Below are 8641 nucleotides of genomic sequence, written 5' to 3' on the forward strand. Positions count from 1 at the left end.
ATTCGCTAGTTGTGTAACTCTGAGCAAGTCACATAATTTCTTTTTTTTTTTTTTAACTAATCATCACAACTCACTGTGCAGTTTATTAGCTTCCTTCCCTGATTGTACCCAGCACATCTGACTCTTCACATTGATAGAAAATGTGTTGTGCCCCAGAACATAACTAGAACTTGATTGCTCTCAGGTATGATTTTTCTTCTTCCCTCTAATGTATAAGTTACACATCTTATACATAGATGTGTTAGTGTTAGTCGTTCAGTTCAGTTCAGTTCATTTTAGTTGCTCAGTCGTGTCCGACTCTTTGCAACACCATGAATCACAGCATGCCTTGTAGCTCAGTGGGTAAAGAATCTGTCTGCAATGCAGGGGACCCGGGTTCAATTCCTGGGTTGGGAAGATCCTCTGGAGAAAGAAATAGTCACATAACTTCTTAAGCCTCTGTTTCTTCATTTGTAAAATGGGGTTTATACTAGTTTCTACCTCAAAGGAGTTCTATAAGAATTAAATGGGACATAAGTGTAGATCACTTAACACAGTGTCTCACTCAGTAAATAATTATTTCTTCTCTTCCATCAGGCATCCTCTTCCTTCCATCTTACTTCCATTCCTTCCACAGCCCATTCTATTCAATGTGGCATTTAAAAATCTATGAGTAGTGCTGGTGGGAATGTAAATAAAAAAATTACTTTGGAAAACTGGCAACAGCCACTGTAGCTGAACAGGGTATACCTTGTGATCCAGAAGGTATCTGGATCTATACCTAATAGAAACACATATAGAAGACATGTTGCAGGAAAGTTCATAGCTGCACTCTTCAAAACAGCCCCAGTCTGGAAACAGCCCAAAATGTCCATTAATAAAATAGATAAATTATAGTATATTCATACATTGGAATGCTATACAGAATGACAATAGAGGAACTACAGATCTGTGTTACAGTACAGCTGAGTCTCCAAAACATTTAAATGCTGAGCCAAAAGAAGTCAAACATAGAGTGTACATGCCATAATACTCCACTTATGAAAAGTTCAAAAACTGGCAAAACCAATTTATGGTGTTAAAATTCAAGATAGCAGTTAAACTGGAGGACAGTAAGGAGGGATCTTCTGGGGCTCTGGTACGGTTGTTTCTTGAACTTGGTGCATGGGATTGTTATACTTGTGAAAACTCAAGTTGTACACCTATGATTTATACACATAATATTTAAGAAAAGCTGTATAATATGCTACAGCAAATGTTAAAAAATCATGAAAATTAGCAGATTCACTTTTCCTGTTTAGAAAGCACCAGTATGACATTATTTCTTTCAAGTGTCTCTGGCATGCTATCCTTTAGTATTCTGTAGGAAACTAGTATGTGTTTTCTTTGTCCATTCACTAGTTGACATAGCTAAGGAATCATTATCTCTTTGCCTGGCAGCAAGGAAATCTATGTGATTGTCTTTCCTAAGTATATTTTACTTCCTAGGATTGAAGGAAACTTTTAGAAATGATTTTTTTAATATTTTGACTACGGATGGAGTCAGATTCTTTTAATAAAGTGTTTGTCTGCAACTATAAACTTTAAGGAGATAATTCATATACACACATGTACTATGACTTTTTCCAAAAATATATTAATTTCTTTTTCCTGTAGGTAGACTAGTAGCAGTCCTTCTTTTACACTTTCATCTGGTGAAGTTTAAGAGGCTTCTTTCAGAAGAGGTCTAGAAAACAGTGGGGTTACTCAGTAAGAATTGAGTTTGTGAGATTGTTCAACTGCCTTCTGATTTGTGCAAAATTTTCACATTCAAATAGCTAGAAGAAAGCCTTAGATAATGATTCTCTTCTATATTTAGTGACTCAAAACAAGATGGAAGGGACTTCCATGAATAGTGACATAAATTTAGTCTCAGTAAGAAGCAGAAAGAATGTGGGCCATAACTATTGGATCAGTTTTTATTTTAATGTTTCTTTTCCTTGACAAAATCAAAATTAGGAGTTGGTTTTTTAGTTGCCGATGACTTATTTCTAAATAAATCTCTAAAATGATGTCTTTTTTTTTTAAGCTAAGCAGATTCATGGCTGAGGTGTGCACACCCTGGAGGAGAAGGAGCATAAAGTCCAGCATTGTACAATCTGATGCTTGAAGGTCCTTCGTCATAATTTTGAGCTGTTTTTGCACAACAAAAATAGAATGTGCTATGTGTGATTCCCAAGTTTATAATCACTTTACTACTGCTTACCAGACCATGGTTTAGGCCTGGATTTCAAGGCACATGCATGGCCATGCTTTCTCTCTCCAGCTTTATTTCTTGCCCCCACAAACAGAGTTGTCTCATGTTCTCCCATACTCTGCTCATCCCTACCATATGACTCAGTTTATATAGTTCCCTCTCTCTTGTGCCTGTAACCAAGCAGGACCCTATGGGCTCTTCCCAGGACAGCCCTTCTCCCATGTCCTCAGTTTTAACTCCTCTCTGAAGTACCTAGATGATAGTCTTTGATGCACATTTCCTGAGTTATGTTACAGATGTGAACTCTACCCCTCCACTCAAATGGAAGATGCTAACTACTTGACAAACGTCAGCACATGGGGCTTCCCAGGTGGCACAGTGGTAAAGAATCTGCCTGCAGTGCAGGAACTGCAGGAGACACAGGTTCGATCCCTGGGTCAGTAAGATGCCCTGGAGGAGGAAATGGCAACCCACTCCAGTATTCTTGCCTGGAGAATCCCATGGACAGAGGAGTCTGGCTGGCTATAGTCCATGGGGTCACAAAGAGTTGGACATGGCTAGAGCAACTTAGCAGCAACATGAGCACATAGCCTAAGGAGTGATAATGTTAACCCCTGTGACACCACCCTGTTTCCTTGTCATCAGTCAATCAGAGAATTGTGTATGAGTGGATCTCCCTGTGATGCCCCCCACAACCCAACCTGGCTTTTAAAAAGGTTTTGCCAAAAACCTTTGGGGAGCTCAGGACTTTTTAGGGCATGAGCCACCCGCCTCCTTGCTTGGCCTTGAAATAAATCTCTCTCTGCTCCAAACTCTGACATTTCAGTTTGTTTGAACTCACTGTGCATTGGACACATGAACTTGCACTAACAACTAGGAATCTGTTCCCAGGGAAGGTCAACCCTGGCCTGGGTCAGCCCCTTCCCTGAGCCCCCAGCAGTTGCCAGAGCCCATTTTGCTTCAGAGATCTCAGAGGGACTGTCATCCATGGCACAAGACTGTTTGGAGCTGAGAAACATCCAGAGCTACAGTCCACATTCAGTGTTGTTGAGTGAGTCACTCCAGTTTGCTCTGGCTCAGAATTGTCTCCACTCCATCTGGGCTGCTTCCCTTGTGGAAAGAGAACCACTGTGTCTGCTCTCTTTCAAAAGCTGGACCCGTCTGTTTGGAGACCTCTATCTGAGAGTGGAAGTGGAATTTTAGACTTGATTTTCTGTGTGAACGTAGCTTAGTTGTTGTTTGTGTTTTTGTGTGTATCATTTTGGAGTGAGTCACTCATGATCCATTCTCTTCCAGGAGCCAGGCAGCTCTGCAGCCTCCGTTTGGGAATGGAAGTGGAATTTCTGGAATATGGCTCATCTGATCTCTTGTTTGTGGGACCATATGTTTATTGTTTGTTAGAGTTTGCATTGACCAGTTGAGACATCTTTGGTGATTAATGGGACGTTGGTGATTAATGGGTTACCAGGATATCCTTCTCTATGGCATTGGTTTCACCTGTAGTAGAATGTTGGTTGGGATTTTCTCTTTTGAACTAGCCTTGGTCGTTCATACAAGGCTTCCCAGGTGGTAAAGTGGTAAAGAATCTGCCTGCCAAGGCAGGAGACGTGAGAGACGCGGATTCGATCCCTGGGTCAGGAAGATCCCCTGGAGTAGGAAATGGCAATCTGTTCCAGTAATTTTGCCTGGAAAATCCCATGGACAGAGGAGCCTGGAGGGCTATAGTCCATGGGGTCATAAAGAGTTGGACATGACTTAATGACTAAGCACACATGCACACAGTCATTCATTCAACTTCATCTCTGATGATGCATTGGTTAGAGTTCTCCTCTTTTGGACTGATCAGGCATTGGATAGGAATCTTCTTTTGGGGGGCTAGGGAACTGTGACCCTGAGAAACTGGTTTGAATTGTTTGCTTGATATTTGATAACACTGCTGCTGCTGCTAAGTCGCTTCAGTCGTGTCCGACTCTGTAAGACCCCATAGACGGCAGCGCACCAGGCTCCCCCGTTCCTGGGATTTTCCAGGCGAGAGTACTGGAGTGGGTTGCCATTGCCTTCTCCTGGCCATGGATAATTAAGTATGGATGATCAGAGCTCTGTTCCATCTTATAGTTCTCTAGGGTATTTTTGTAAAATGAGGAGATCTTTAACTATGCTCCCTAAATGAAAGAAAATGCCTCAGTACTCTCTAAGATCTGGAGAACAAAGGCCCCTTATGGCTCGGTTATTATATCAAAGTGGGTCTTTTGGTATTGCTGTCCGTGCTATTGGGTGTGTGTGTTCATATGTGAATGAGTATCTCAGTACTGAGTCCAAATCCATCTTTTTCATCCTGATTTTGCTGAAAATGAGGCATGAGAATGTGAGCAGGTGATATGTGTTACTGTCTATTACTGTTATTTGTTCGTTTAAACTAAAGTGGATATATAGGAACTGGAAAAAAAGAAAGTTCCCTGAAAATAGCCCAAAATGGCTGGGTTTTGTACACGTAGTTAGAGGAGGAATTTACATTTCTCTTTCTGTGCCTGTGAGATATAAATGACCTATCTGGGGTCTCTGGAACTTATCTAATCATCTGTGTTGCTTGGAACTAAAGGAAAAAGGGATGTGGTAATAACATTTAAAAAACCTCAAAACTTTTTAAGACTTTTATCATTTATAAGCAGCTAAGTTGATGCTTTGCAAAACTGCCACATCTTCAAGAAAAGTCGTAAAAAGGATGTTTTAACAAAAAATGACTTTCTGATAACTTTTAAATCATAGTGCTAAGCTAGATAAGATATTTTAAAAATCTAATGGAAACTGATTTCATAAAATTGTTAGTAAAAAAAGATTAATTATATACAACTGAGTAAACTGATGAATATGGTTATAATTTTTTGGTTTTGCCTGAAACATTACTGGCTTTTAATCTATGTTTTTCCAGATGTAAGGAAATCCTCCCCCCTAGGTATAGTTATGACACAGAAAGTTAAAATTAATAAATAGGTATGGGAACTGGATTCCCAGGTGACACAGTGGTAAAGAATCCGCCTGCCAATGCAGGAGACTCAGGAGACACACGTTCGATCTCTAAGGCAAGAAAATTCCCTGGAGGAGGCAGTGGCAACTCACTCCAGTATTCATGCCTGGGAAATCCCATAGACAGAGCAACCTGGTGGGCTACAGTCCATAGGGTCGCAAAGAGTTGGACATGAGTGAGCACGCACTCGCAAGCACATCATGGGAACTGGAAGCAAAAATGTATAAGTTCAATTACAAATTAGGTAGTAGTTAAGTCTAGGAGGTTTCATCCAGTTCAAATAATTGTAGATAAAGAAGGAAAGAGAACTGTGCTATTTACTAAAGATTCTAAGGAATATTCACTGCCCAAGGCTGATCAATTCCTTTCTACAATCACCTTTTATCACCCTGTTCAGCAGAAAGTAACCAGAGCTATCCCTTTCCCACAAGACTGTAGAATGGATATTGACAGTGGGGAATTGTAATAGGCAATAACAAATCTAACTCCATATTGGATCTGTTTCTTTTACTTTATCCTTTGTATTCTATTGCTTTTGCTACCAGTTGATCACTTAAGGAACATTGCCTATCTTTTAAAGTATACATGATGAGCCGTCTCAGAGAACTCTCCCCCATGCTTAAATGTTAAACAAAAGTATCTCTGTTCAGTTCACAAGGAACATTCTGACCTAACCCACCTGTGAATAGCTGTTTTACAAAATTGTTTCTTGCATTAACAAATGTGTAACTGAGCCTCTGATAAAATGATGACATATAGTCCCATATGAGATAAATGATTGTAATAGTGTAACTCTAGATATGGGAATAAGCAACAAGAGGGAATACTTACTTTCCTGGACCATAAGAAACTAGTAAGACAAGGGGTCCAGAGATTTTTGGCACTGTTAATAAATCCTAGTCCAGTGATAGCACATTGAGTAGCCTATCAATGTAATATTCACCAGACCTGGGAATGAGCATTCCTAGCACATTGGACGAAATACCCTCAAAGCCATGGTCACACAGCCGGACATGACTGAGTAACTAACACTTTCACTTTCAAACTTTCCAAGTTGTTAGGAGCTTCTCTACTGTATAACAGGCAGGGAAAATTGCTGATTGTTTCCTCTGCTTACCACTTATCCCTGGAATAGATAGATTCCTAGTCTCTTTTAAAAAAACTTCTTTTAAAAATTTTATTATTGGAGTATAGTTGCTTTACAATAGTGTGTTAGTTTCTGCGGTATAACAAAGTGAATCAGCTATATGTATACATACATCCCCTCCCTCTTGAGCCTCCTTCCCACCCTCCCATCCCACCCCTCTGTTGCTGCTGTTTAGTCACTAAGTCATGTCTGACTCTTTGCGACCCCATGAACTGTAGCCCACCAGGCTCCTCTGTCCATGGGATTCTCCAGGCAAGAATGCTGGAGTGGGTTGCTATTTCCTTCTCCAGGGCATCTTCTCAACCCAGGGATCCAACCTGCATTCATCTCCTCTGAATCCTGCATTGCAAGCAGATTCTTTACCCACTGAGCCATCAGGGAGACTCCCCCATCCTTCTACTCCCATCAGTTCAGTTCAGTCACTCAGTCGTGTCTGACTTTTGTGACCCCATGGACTGCAGCACGCCAGGCTTCCCTGTCCATCACCAACTACCAGAGCTTGCTCAAACTCATGTTCATCAAGTCCGTGGTGTCATCCAACCAGCTCATCCTCTGTCATCCCCTTCTCCTCCCACCTTTACTCTTTCCCAGCATCAGGGTCTTTTCTAATGAGTCAGTTCTTCACATGAGGTGGCCAAAGTATTGCAGTTTCAGCTTCAGCATCAGTCCTTCCAATGAATAATCAGAACTGATTTCCTTTAGGATGGACTGGTTGGATCTCATTGCAGTCCAAGGGACTGTCAAGAGTCTTCTCCAACACCACAGTTCAAAAGCATCAATTCTTCGGTGCTCAGCTTTCTTTATAGTCCAACTCTCACATCCACACATGACTACTGGAAAAACCATAGCTTTGACTGGATGGACCTTTGTCAGCAAAGTGATGTCTCTGCTTTTTAATACGCTGTCTAGGTTGGTCATAGCTTTTCTTCTCTTAATTTCATGGCTGCAGGCACCATCTGCAGTGATTTTGGTTACTATCTATTTTCAGTGCTCCATGTAAACAGAACTTTGATATGTGACTTTGATAGTTTGGTAAACGTTATTAGGTTTGCTTTTCAGCTCATTCTTTCATAAAGAGGTTTATAAGTCTTCCTTCCCCTCCTCTCTTCTATGTCTGCAACGGGCTAATATAATTCCTTCATTTTAGCCTTTAGGTCACACCAGTAGCATATAACATTAATAGGTCCACATACACGTGCATGTGCATGTGCAAATAGACACAAACACACACAAACATACACACCAACCTGTGCTATATTCAAGACAAAATTAGATGAAACTTACTGATATTTTCTCCTAACTATCTTCCCACTTCCCTCATGGGCTTTCTTCTGCCTTACCTGCTCAGATTCACCAGGGCATATTTCTATTGCAAACGGAAGATTCTTGTCAGTCAGTGGAGAGCAGAGGAGCTGGACATAGGATACCCAGGACTTGGCTCATGGCTGGTTCATCCGTGTGCAGTGATCTGTACTGCGCCTCATATAACTGACACCATCTTTTGCATGGTATGACCGAGTTTAAATCCTTTGAGTTTTCTGAAAAAAAGATGCTACCTTGGTAACAGCATTATAACAGTACTTTCCTCCCTGGCCCAACCAGGATGCTTCCTCATAGTTTACTTTCCAGGCCTCGCCTTTCTTGCAGAGTGGAGTCCTTTGTTAGGGTTAGAATTTCCCATAAACCTGCTCAATAATTTGTTTTTGTTTGGCCTCTTTGAAATTTGCACAAAGCAGTCCCTGTAAAGGGCAACACTGTCCTGAAGGTTGAGAAAGGCGCTTGAGACACAAGCTCAAAGTTGCTCTTTTCAGGCAGAGCCAGCTGAGTAATCTTATCTCAACTGGCTGCTTTTCAAGGTGCCCAATTCACGAGCTTTCCCCTCTGGGAGCAGTGTTTGCCTCAGGGGATCAAGTACTTTCTAGTGAAGGGCAAAACTTTGGGAAATCCCAGAGCCCGGGACAGTACAGTCTGTTCAGGAGAATCTTGGGGAACAGAATGAACCCCACAGACCATGTCCTTCTTTGCCTCAGGCACTGGGAGAGATCAGCACTTGGCCCCAGGACAGAGACCAGACTGAGAGGTTACAAGGAAGCAGGGAACCCGGGACAGGAGGAGAGACTGCAAAGGCAGCTGCCAGGCTCTGAGTCAAAGGCTGTCAGTCATCTCGGCTCCGACTGCTCCGCTGTCTCACAGCCCAGCCCTTTCCCGGGGCCGGGGCAGGGGATTGCTACATGCCAGCTTACCTGGGGAAAAA

The sequence above is a fragment of the Cervus elaphus genome, chromosome X (genome assembly GCF_910594005.1).
Source record: "Cervus elaphus chromosome X, mCerEla1.1, whole genome shotgun sequence".
Classification (NCBI taxonomy): Eukaryota; Metazoa; Chordata; class Mammalia; order Artiodactyla; family Cervidae; genus Cervus; species Cervus elaphus.